At 38.7% G+C, this 12,114-nt stretch overlaps 1 protein-coding gene across 1 annotated transcript in view; it reads left to right on the top strand.

The window, feature by feature from the left end:
• Shc3 (SHC adaptor protein 3) overlaps positions 1-12,114 on the top strand; it is a 153,504-nt gene that overhangs the window by 31,928 nt on the left and 109,462 nt on the right. The gene's annotated exons all lie outside the window — the stretch shown is intronic.

Below are 12,114 nucleotides of genomic sequence, written 5' to 3'. Positions count from 1 at the left end.
GAAAATCTTACCATTTCCTAATATTGTCTTTGACCTCTTTCTTCAATTTTTTATTGTTTTTGTTATAAAGATCTTTTGCTTCCTTGGTTAGGTTTATTCCCAGATGTTTTATTTATTTATTCATTTTTGAGGCTATTGAAAATTGTTTCCTGGATTTCCCTCTCTGCTTGTTTATTGTTGGTATAAAAAAAGCTACTGATTTTTGTGGGTTAATTTTCTATCCTGATACTTTACCAAAGTTCTCAATCAGCTTTTGGTGCTTGGAGTTAGAGTCTCTTGGGTTCTTTAGATATAAGATCCTGTCATCTGCAAATAGGGAGAGTTTGACTTCGTCTTTCCCTATGTGAGTCTCTTTTATGTCTTTCTTGCCTTGTTGCTCTGGCTAGGAATTCCAGAACTATATTGAAGAGGACTGAAGAGAGTGTACACCCTTGCCTTGTTCCTGATTTTAAGGGAAATGGTTTCAGTTTTTCATCGTTCAGTATGATGTTGGCTGTTGGTCTGTCATATACGGCCTTTGAGGTGTATTTCTTCTGCTTCTAGTGTCTCCAGAGCTTTTAAACATGAATGGATATTGGATTTTGTTGAAGGCCTTTTGTGTATCTATTGAGATGATCATATAGTTCTTGTCTTTGACTCTGTTAACATGATGTATGACATTTATTGATTTACATGTTAAACCAGTCTTGCATCTCTTGGATGAAACCTACCTAATCATAATTTGTGATGTTTTTAATTAGTTTCTGGATTTTGTTGGCTAGCATTTTATTGCAGATCCTTGCAGCTGTGTCTATAGCTCTGTTTCCCCACCCCCCACCCCCCCGCCCCATTGGATCCCAACCTAGTTTTGGGATGAATGTGATGTTGGCTTCATAAAATGAGTTTGGAATTGATCCTCCTGTTTCTGTTTCACAGAAAAGCTTGAGGAGTATTAGTATTAGTTCAACTTTAAAAAGTCTTACAGGATTCAGCTGTGAATCCATTGGAACCTGGGTTTTCCTTGTTGGAAAACTCCTAATGAATGCAGGAATTTTTAAAATACCCAGACTGGGAGCTACATGTCCAGGACTTATTGCAGGAAACAAGTGGAATCAAAGGTCATAATATAAGCTAGGTGCTTTCCACGCACATCTGTAATTCTAGCCACTCAAGAAGCTGAGATCTGGGGATTGTGGTTGGAAACCAGGCTGGGTAGAAAAGTCTGTGAGATTTTTTTTATCTTCAATTAACCACCCAAAAAAACTAGAAGCAAAGTTGTAGCTTAAGTGGTAGAAAGTGGAAAACCTCAATGACAGAGCCCAGTCCCTGAATTCAAGCGCTAGTACCAGCACCGAAAAGGAAAACAAAGTCATACTATTTGAGAATGGTCAAGGTTACCTTGAGTTCTTTTTTTTAAAAATATATATTTTTTTATTATCAAACTGAATTACAGAGAGGTTACAGTTTCATACATTAGGCATTGGGTACATTTCTTGTACTGTTTGTTACCTTGTCCCTCATTCCCCCCTTCCCCTTCCCCTTTTTCCTTCCCCCCCCCGCCCCCCCCGTGAGTTGTTCAGTTCATTTACACCAAACAGTTTTGCAAGTATTGCTTTTGTAGTTGTTCGCCTTTTTTTACCCTGTGTCTCTCGATTTTGGTATTCCCTAAGTGAAGTGAGCCAGACCCAAAGAAACATGGACTCTATGGTCTCCCTTATAGAGAATAATTAGCATAGGTTTAGGCAAGTCACAGCAGAGGATCACAGGAGCCCAATAGCTATGCCCTTATGATCAGATAAGATGATGCTAAGTGAAATGAACTCCATGTTATGGAAACGATTGTTATTCCACACTTGTAATTACTTTCAACATGCCATATGTAACTGTAGCCTCTATTATTGATGATCTTCTTGTATCACCTTCCTGTGGTTGTACCTATACTGTCTCTGTATCTTATCTGAGTATATTGGAAACTGGGTATACTGGTATTAGAACTAGGAAATTAGAAGGGAATACCTTGAGTTCTATAAAACAAAACTCACTTTCAGCTAAGTGTCAACTGTAGCTGAGCCCTTAGATGCTCTAGATTAGGTTCCCCTAGGCTCGAATGAAATGAATAAATGCTAATTAATATTCATGTCATCTCTGGCCATAAAATGGTGCTAGGAGTTCTGTGAGATACAACAAATCTAGGCAGTTAGTTATCTTTATCCTTGTTCTCATTTAAAGAAACTAGAGTTTAGGGAGAATTAATTCTCTCTCACACACATTCACCCTACAAACTATGGTTAAAACTACTTGATAGAAGTGGCAAGATCTGACCCCCTGTAACCTGAACATAATATTTGTCAGATAGCTCAAAAAAGGGGATTGGCTTGTACACAGACAAATATCCCTCTTGGAGTGGAATTTAAAATCCTAGGCAGAGATTGCAAGAAGCTTAGGGTCTGCATTTCTAAAATGTTCCCAAGTGCTGATGTGCCTGGGAGGTGTTACGCTTATGGCTGAGAAGTGGGGTGGACATAGCTCCGGTCTTTGATTTTTTCTAGCAAATTCTCATCAGTCTTGACTTGGTTTGTTTCCTTTGCTGTTCTACATAGTACCCTTTGTAGCCATGACTGGCAAATTTGAAGTCTTTAGAAGGCAAGATGACTAAAAATAATAAAAAAATGTTTTCTTTGAAAAAAAATTAGAAATAGGAAGGCAGGATGAGGCTGTTTAGCCTTGTCTCTACTAGAGTCTCCTTAAAGGTGTGAACTATGTTTATTAATTGATGTGATAAGCAATGGAGAATTTTTTAAATGTAATTAGCAAACACATGCTGATTTTAACAGGTACAATTTTGTGACAATTTAAAGATTTTACAGTCTTCTGAAAACTTTTACAGGATAATGTTTCATTAGTACATTTTCATACATGTGTAGAATGTACAGTAATCATATTTACCCCATCACTCTCTTGTCTCCCTCCTCATTCCAACTAGTCCTCCTCCCACCATGGTTCCCTTTTCCTGTATTTTTGTTTGTTTTTACATTTAGAGTCTACCTATCAAAGAAAATGTTATTTGTCATTTTGAGTCTGGCTCATTTCACTTAACATGATGATCCAGTTCCATTCATTTTCAAACATGGTGCTAGGAAAATGGACATAATTTCATGCCTTTTAATAGTTGATTAATACTCTAATATATATATATATATATATATACACACATACATATACATATATATATTTCTTCACCCATTCCTCTTTTTTTTTTTTTGGCCAGTCCTGGGCCTTGTACTCAGGGTCTGAGCACTGTCCCTGGCTTCTTCTTGCTCAAGGCTAGCACTCTGCCACTTGAGCCACAGCGCCACTTCTGGCCGTTTTCTGTATATGTGGTGCTGGGGAATCGAACCCAGGGCCTCATGTATACAAGGCAAGCACTCTTGCCACTAGGCCATATCCCCAGCCCATACCCATTCCTCTTTTGATGGGCACCTAAACTAATTCCATAGCTTGGCCATTGTACCATAGTACCAAATTGAACATGGGAGTACAAGTACTGTATTTATTTATATATATTCTCAGGAATGTATAGCTAAATTATATGACAACTATATGATAATATTAATTTAGTAATATTATATGACTTTACGACTTATATTTATTTTAGTAATAGTTTAGAATCTCCATATTTATTTCTCCAGTGGCTACATTAATTTATATGCCCTTCAATTGTATATAAGGGCTCTGTTTACTTGCTGGCATCTTTGATAATATTAGTTGTTGTTTATTTTCTTAGTGATAGCCACTCTAACTGGAGTGACAGGGAATGTTAATATTGTTTTGATTTGCATTTTCTGAATGGCTAAGGATGTTGAACATTTTTCATGTTATTCATTGGCCATTGGTGCTTCCTCTCTTAAGAACTATCTGTTCAGTTCATTTGCTTTTCTATTGATTGGATTGTTTGTTCTTTTGGTGTTTATTTTTCATTTTGAGTTCTTTAAAATATTCTGGATATTGATATTTTTCCCAATGAATAGTTGGCAAAGATTTCTCTCTCATTCCTTAGGCTGTCTCTAGACTCTGATAATTATTTTGTTTGATGTGCAGAAGCTTTTTAATTTGATGCAGTCCCATCTGTCAACTCTTGCTCTTATTTCCTTAGTAATGGGATTCTATTCAGAGTTGTTGCCTCTATTTGTATGGTGAAGTATTTCTCCTATGCTTTCCTGTAATAGTTTGAAAATTTCAGGTCTTATATTAATGTATTTAATCTACTTTAAGTTGACTTTCATCCCCCCGCCCCCCCCCCCCCCAGTTTAGTCTTCTACATGTGGTTATCCAGTTACCTCAGAACCATTTATTTAAGACACTTTTTCAAGTGCTACCTGTGGCTCAAGTCATAGAGCCGTGAGCACAAAGAGGCTCAGGGACAATGCCCAGACACAACTGACCAAAACAAACAAACATGCACACAAATAAATGTAGGGGCTGGGGATTTGGCCTAGTGGCAAGAGTGCTTGCCTCATATACATGAAGCCCTGGGTTCAATTGCCCAGCACCACATATATAGAAAAAGCCAGAAGTGGTGCTGTGGCTCAAGTGGCAGAGTGCTAGCCTTGAGCAAAAAGAAGCCAGGGACAGTGCTCAGGCCCTGAGTCCAAGCCCCAGGACTGGCCAAAAAAAAGGAAAAAAGACACTTTTTCATTTGGTGCCTTTGTTAGGAATTAAATGGCTATAACCGTATTGGCATATTTCTGAGTGAGTCAGTCTGTTTTTCCTTCCTTCCTTCCTTCCTTCCTTCCTTCCTTCCTTCCTTCCTTCCTTCCTTCCTTCCTTCCTTCCTTCCTTCCTTCCTTCCTCTCTCTGTGTGTGTGTGTGTGTGTGTGTGTGTGTGTGTGTGAGAGAGAGAGAGAGAGAGAGAGAGAGAGAGAGAGAGAGAGAGAGAGAGTATGTACTGGGGCCTAGATGTTCTCTCTTAGCTTTTGCCCAAGGCTAGCACTTTACCACTTGAGCCACAGCTCCACTTCTGGCTTTTGGTGAGGTAAGGGTCTCATGGACTTTCCTACTCAGGAAGGCTTTGAACCATTATCCTTAGGCTTCAGCCTCTTGAGTAGCTAGGATTAAGGCAGAAGCCAGTGGTGACTTATGTCTGGGTTCTTTATTCTCTTACATTAGTTTACTTGTTTGTTTTTGTGACAATACCAAATATTGCGTTGATTCTGTTGCTTACTACTTTCAGTAATATAACCATTTTTGCAATAATATCTCTGTTCATCCATGAGTATTGGAGGCCTTTCCATCTCCTAGTGCTTTTTCATTTTCTTTCTTTAGTGTTTTATATTTTTTATTATAGAGGCCTTTCTTTCTTTTATTTTGGCTAAAGATTTGCTATTTTTTATTTGTTTGTTTATTTTGCAGTACTGGAATTAGAACTCAAGACTTCTCATTTATTTTATTTGTTTTCTTGGTTGGTGCCCTACATCTTGAGCCATTCTTCCAACCCAGTGTTTTTCTGGCTGTTTTGGAAATAGTCCTCTGCCATGTGAACCACATGCATGTCCTTTTAGCTGTAGTTATTTTTCCAATATAGGGTTACATTTATACTGAGGCTGGGCTGGACCATGACCTTCCTATTTGTCCTACTCTAGTTGGAATTTCCCACTTGTCCCTGTTTATTCTTTGGACCAGCAGAATTGAACTCAGGGACTGAGACACCCTGTGATCACTTAACGACTCATCTACTAGGGTCTTGTCTGAGAAAGAGGCTGGCTATCCTCCCTGCCTCCACCCCATTTCTCTGTAGCATCACCAGAATAAAGTAACTCTTCATTGAGGAAGGTTGTCCAGATCCTTTGTATCAAATATCCATTGGCCATATTTTAACCATGTTTGATCCCACTATGGGGATCCAATTTTATGAAGTATAGTCTTTCTCTTGGAAAATATTTTTAGTTTTTTTAAATCACTTTGAAATTGTACAAGGAATAAGAGAACGGGTTGTTGTTACAGAATGGTTAAACAAAAGTCTATATAGATAAATAGCCCTTTCTCCTATTCTTATCTACTCTTGACTTCATCTCCTGTCCTGGCAGACAAAACTTAATTCAGTTTGTTTTCCTCTGTTTATCTCCCCAATGACCCCCACCTAATTGAACAGGTTTCTCCATGTTTATGTTCTTGAGTGGTCCTTCATCTGGAGTCTTGTCTGACTCTGTGAGTTGCCTTGATCAATAGGATGTTTCTTAGAAACTCTAAGCATATATCACTTAAAAACTGATTTCTTTGAGTTTACAGTTTGGATGCACTCTGAGTATTTAGCTAATCTTACTACATAGAGTATTATGGAATATCTTTGCACACCCATTTCATAAGCTTCTACAGGAATAGAATTCTACACATGAAATTCATAGATCAAGGGAAAGCACATTTTTTCTCAAATTATCTTTCAAAAAGCTTTTTACTAAATTACATTTTCTCTAAGAGTATGCACTGTGGCCTGTCTGTCTGTCGGTATTCTTTTTTTCCTTCCCTCCCTCCCTCCCTCCCTTCCTTCCTTCCTTTCTTCCTCCCTCCCTCCCTCCCTCCCTCCCTTCCTTTCTTCCTTTCTTTCTTCCTTCCTTCCTTCCTTCCTTCCTTCCTTCCTTCCTTCCTTCCTTCCTTCCTTCCTTCCTTCCTTTTCTTCCTTCCTTCCTTCCTTTTCTTCCTTCCTTCCTTCTTTCATTTCTCCTTCCTTCCATTTTTTTTTCTTTCTTACCTTTTTTTTTTAAACCAGTCTTGGGGCTTGAACTCAGGGCTTGGGCACTATCCCTGGGCTTCTTTTACTCAAGGCTAGCATTCTACCATTTGAGCCACAGTGACAGTTTCTTCTGTATATATGGTACTGAGGAATTGAACCCAGGGCTTCATGCATGCTAAGCAAGCACTCTACCACTAAGCCACATTCCCAGTCCCTTTCATTTTTCTTTATGCTGTTGCTGAGTCTTGAATTCAAGCCCTATGCTCATGCTTGTCTTTTTTGCTCAAGGCTGGTATTATACCCCTGAGATACACCTCCACTTCTTGCTTTTGTCTGGTTAATTGGAGATAAGAGTCTCTTAGATTTGTTTGTCTGGGCTGGCTTTGAATGGTAATCCTTAGATCTCAGCTTCCTTAGTAGCTAGGATAAAAGGCATGAGCCACCAGGGCCCCAGCACGATCATTTTTCTCATCAAATTTAGCAATTCTGCTAGACTGGAAAAGGGTAACATTAATCAAGATGTATTGAACTTTTATACTGACATTTTGAATTGAAACCTCTTTGTATGATAAAAGCTAATAAAAACATGGAAGAGAAAATTAAAATTGCATCTCTTTAAGTGATAATATCTCTGACCACAGACCTATGTTAGCATATTGTCTTTAATTCTTCTATGACTTTTCTATTTGTATTCTGTGTGTGTGTGTGTGTATGCATGGGGGGGGGCAGGGCTTAAACTCAGGGCCTGGATGAACTTTCTTGAGTTTTATTTGCTTGATGCAAGCACTCTCCTACTTGAGTTACAGCTCCACTTCTGGATTTTGGGGTTTGTTTTTTTTTTGTTTTGTTTTCTTGCTAATTGGAGATTAGAATCTCAAGGCTGGGTGCTTGTGGCTCATGCCTGTAATCCTAGCTACACAGTAGGCTAAGATCTGAGGATCTTAGCCAGTTCAAAGCCAGCCCAGGCAGGAAAGTCCCTGAGACTCTTATCTCCAATTAACCACCAGAAAACCAGAAGTAGCACTGAGTCTCAAGTAGTAGAGAACTAGCCTTGAAAAAAGCTCAGGAACAGCACTCAGGACATGAGTTCAAGCCTCAAGACCAATAACAGCAACAAAAAAGAGTCTCATAGACTTTCTTGCCCAAGCTGGCGTTGACTCACAATCCTCAGCTCTTAGCTTCCCGAATAGCTAGGATTACAGGCATGAGCCACTGGCACCCAGCTCTATTTTTACTCTTTGACTAACATTTTCATATTGAGTTGTTGGATTAACTTAATGACTCAAAAATTCTTTGAGTACCTGAGATAATAATGTTGTTTGTCAAATATATAGTATTTTCTCAGTCTTTTACTTGACTATATATATATACACACACACATATACATATATATATATGTTTTATGTTTTTTTCTACAGAAGTTAGTGATGTTCATGAGCTCAATTATCACTTTTGAATTTGAGGTCTTATAATACAAATATTAATTAGAACATTCTTGTAATGATATTAAAATTATGTTTTCTTAAGCCTTTGGGGCTTTATTTGTATTGTGTATAGTAGGCATGTTGAAAAGTAAGCACAATTCCTATACTACTGGGTACAAAACTCAATCCTTACTACACCATATATACAGCTTTGGGCTGAGCTCTCTCCAGACATTCTTTTTCTAATAGATTCCTAATCCATTTATTTCCTAGTTCATCTTTTCTTCAGTGATTCTACTAATGTTTGCTATTCCTTATATGATATGACTGTTCCTAAGTCAGTATCAAGTAATTTTCCTACATTCCTTTTCATATTTATCTTTTCCTAAAATGTGTGTTTTTAAGGATCTTTTATTTTATTAACCTAGCTCCTGGGAAGAAGTCTTATGGGAACTTTAATTGTCATCAAAGTAAAGGTGAAGTATTACTTTGGAAGATGAGGAATTGGCATGAGTTTATATGAGGAATTGGCATGAGTTTATATGAAATCCTCAAATTCAGAAAGCATGGTGTATTTTCCGGTGTGCATGATGGTGCTACACTTTGGATAGGGTTTGAGTACGCCTCTCAAACATTTATGCTGGAAGCTTCATGCCAGGTATGACTGTGTTGAGGTAATAGGTTCTTTACAAGTAAGCCCTAGGGGTTGGGAATATGGCCTAGTGGCAAGAGTGCTTGCCCTGGGTGAAGCCCTGGGTTCGATTCCTCAGCACCACATATATAGAAAATGGCCACAAGTGACACTGTAGCTCAAATGTCAGAGTGCTAGCCTTGAGCAAGAAGCCAAGGACAGTGCTCAGGCCCTGAGTTCAAGGCCCAGGACTGGCAAAAAAAAAAAAAGAAGTAAGTCCTAGAGGGATGAATTATTTGGTATACCATCTTAGTATGGATCAGTGCTAATCTTGTGGCACAATATAGTTCTTAAGAATGAGCTGTTGGGGGCTGGGGATATAGCCTAGTGGCAAGAGTGCCTGCCTCGGATACACGAGGCCCTAGGTTCGATTCCCCAGCACCACATATACAGAAAACGGCCAGAAGCAGCGCTGTGGCTCAAGTGGCAGAGTGCTACCCTTGAGCGGGAAGAAGCCAGGGACAGTGCTCAGGCCCTGAGTCCAAGGCCCAGGACTGGCCAAAAAAAAAAAAAAAAAGAATGAGCTGTTGGACCCTAGACATTAATATACAGAGGCCAAAGGAATATAGGCACAGGAGTGGTGGACAAAGACTCAATAGCTATGTACAGATGATTGTATAAAATAATTTTCTATGAAACAAACTCCAAGAAAAGGAAACAAGAGCCTTATTTGCCATTGTTGCTGTTTTTGTTCGCTTTTCCTTTTGTCTTCTTTGTTAATTTGTTTGTATTTGGGAGGGTAATAGAGGTTACATAAAAGATTGACTAAGGATGAACAAATACAACTGTGATACTCACGAGACACTACGTGGAAAATGAACTTGATATCTTGTGGGTGGGGATGGGAAGGAAAGACACAGAGTAACACGGAAGGGGAAACATGGTTCAAAAAGAATTGTATTCATTACCTTACTCATATCCTCTTTGTATACCAACTCTACAGTAACAATTAAATAAAGAGTGAGCTGTTAGAAAGCAAGGGCTCCCTGAGGCTTATCCCTTCCTGAGTAAAGCTGTTCTCCCATCCTGCTCTCTCCTAGGCTGTGGCACTGGTGAGGCCTTCACCAGGATACTAGCCCATAGTTGTTTAGCTCCTCTAACCAAAAGAATCATGAGAAAAAGAAAAAAAAAACCCAAACATTTTGTCATATTACCTAGCAACAGGTAATGTTATATAAAATGGGCTATGAAGCAAGTTTTCCTTTAGTTATCTTTTTGGTCTTACATATTTAATTAGTTTATCATCTAATCTGTCTATTATCTCTTATCTTCTATATGTTCTCTCTCTCTATATTACAGGTCTTGAACTCAAGGCCTTGTGCTATTACTTGTCTTTTTTTTCCCCTCACAGCTGGGACTCTACAACTTAGGCTATAACTTCAATCTGGTAGTTGGCTGGTTGATTGGAGGTAGAGTCTCAAATGATTTTCTGTATGGGCTGGCTTCAAACTGAGCTTCAGTCTCAGCCTCCTGAATTATTAGGATTGCAAGTGTGAACAATTGGCACCCAGCTTTTAAATTTACTTATTTTCTAATCTTAACAGTGATATATTTTCCTCAGTATAGTCTTGTTTTCTTTTGGCAGCATTTTCTTGATATAAAATATATTTTATCTTGTTAGCACATTGATCACTTTATTTAACACACACATCCTTATTTACTTATTTGTTCATTCATTCATTCATTTTGTACTAGTGCTGGGGCTTGAACTTAGGGCTGCGGCACAGTCCCTGAGGTTTTGTGTTCAAAGCTAGTGCTATAACACATGAGCCACAGGTCCACTTCCAGCTAAAAAATTGATGGTTAACTGGGGATCAGAGTCACATGGACTTTTTTGCCTGAGCTGGCTTTGAACTGGGGCCTTCAGATCTCAGCCTCCTGAGTAACTAGGATAACAGGCATGAGATAGCACCCTGAAAACATATCTTTTTTTTTCCAGTCCTGGGGCTTGAACTCAGGGCCTGGGCATTGTCCCTGAGCTTCATTTGCTCAAGGCTAGCACTCTACCACTTGAACCACAGTTCCCCTTCTGGCTTTTTCTGTTTATGTGGTACTGAAATATTGAACCTGGGGTCCATGCATGCGAGGCAAGTACTCTACCCCTAAGCCACATTCCAAGTCCACCAAAGATATCTTTTAATTAGTGTAAAAGACTTTAACCTTTACCTAGCAGGACTGATCCATTTATGATTATTATGATTACTGAGTGTTTGGATCTATTCCTAACCTTTATATATACTTTTCCTTTCATTTGTATATTTTCTATTTTTATGCTTTATTTTTACTGATGAGGCTAATTTTGTTTTTTTCTATTTTGCTATGTTCATAGTTTGGAATTAATCATCCTGTCCTTGTTTTTATAGTTGATAATTCTCTCTCTTTCTCTCTCTCTCTCTCTCTCTCTCTCTCTCACACACACACACACACACATACACCCTACAATTAGTCATGTCTGGACCTATATCCATAAGGCACAGTGATCCTTACTGCCCATGCCGACATCTCCTGAGATTTCAGTTCCTCACCATGGTTAGAAATACACATTTAAAACTATGGGTAATTATTGAGGCATACAATGTACCTGTAAGTCTTGTTGATTCCTGTCTCATGATTTTTTGTAGCCCACATCCTCCTCTTTGTTTTTTTCAGGATGTTTCTGGGTTATTTCTTTCAGAGAGTGTCTGTGGGTGTCTAACTTTCCAAATCCTTGCTTTTCCTTCCCACTTGAATGCTAGTTTGGGTGGAAATAAGTTTCCTACCTCAATCTTTACATTTCTTTTTCTTCTTTTTCATTTTTAATTATCTTACTGCTAATTTCATAAAGATAAGAAATGCTAACTAAGATAGTAACAATCTGGAGAAATGGTTAAAATTATTGAACACTCTTGAAAGTTTACAAGTTTCATCTCTGTGGTCAATGACTTCCTAATTGTGATGCCTAAAAGTCCTGTGAGGTGTCTTCCCCCCTCCCCATCCAGTATAATTTCTTATAAAACAACCTAGGGAAAAAAATAAGAACCAGTGCGTATTTTGCTGTTAAGTTAGACAGACTCACAGGCAGTCTGTCCAGGCTTGAAGCCTACAGATAGGCGCTCATTGACAGAACACTGCATGGTAGCAATAAAGTAGACAAAGTTTCCATGTTCAGAATGTAAACCAAATGGTGTAAAAGTGGGTGCATTGGCTTTAGGGAAAGGAGCAACAGTGCCCAGCTTTGAGGTCATGGCCTCAACCTCTCTACAAACTTCATCCAAGCCCAGGGTCCACTGAGGCCTTCACCTTGCACCCTCCCT

The sequence above is a fragment of the Perognathus longimembris genome, chromosome 1, assembly GCF_023159225.1.
Source record: "Perognathus longimembris pacificus isolate PPM17 chromosome 1, ASM2315922v1, whole genome shotgun sequence".
NCBI lineage: Eukaryota > Metazoa > Chordata > Mammalia > Rodentia > Heteromyidae > Perognathus > Perognathus longimembris.
The sequence above is the reverse complement of the archived record's forward strand: the minus strand, read 5'-3'. Positions and strand labels throughout refer to the sequence as shown.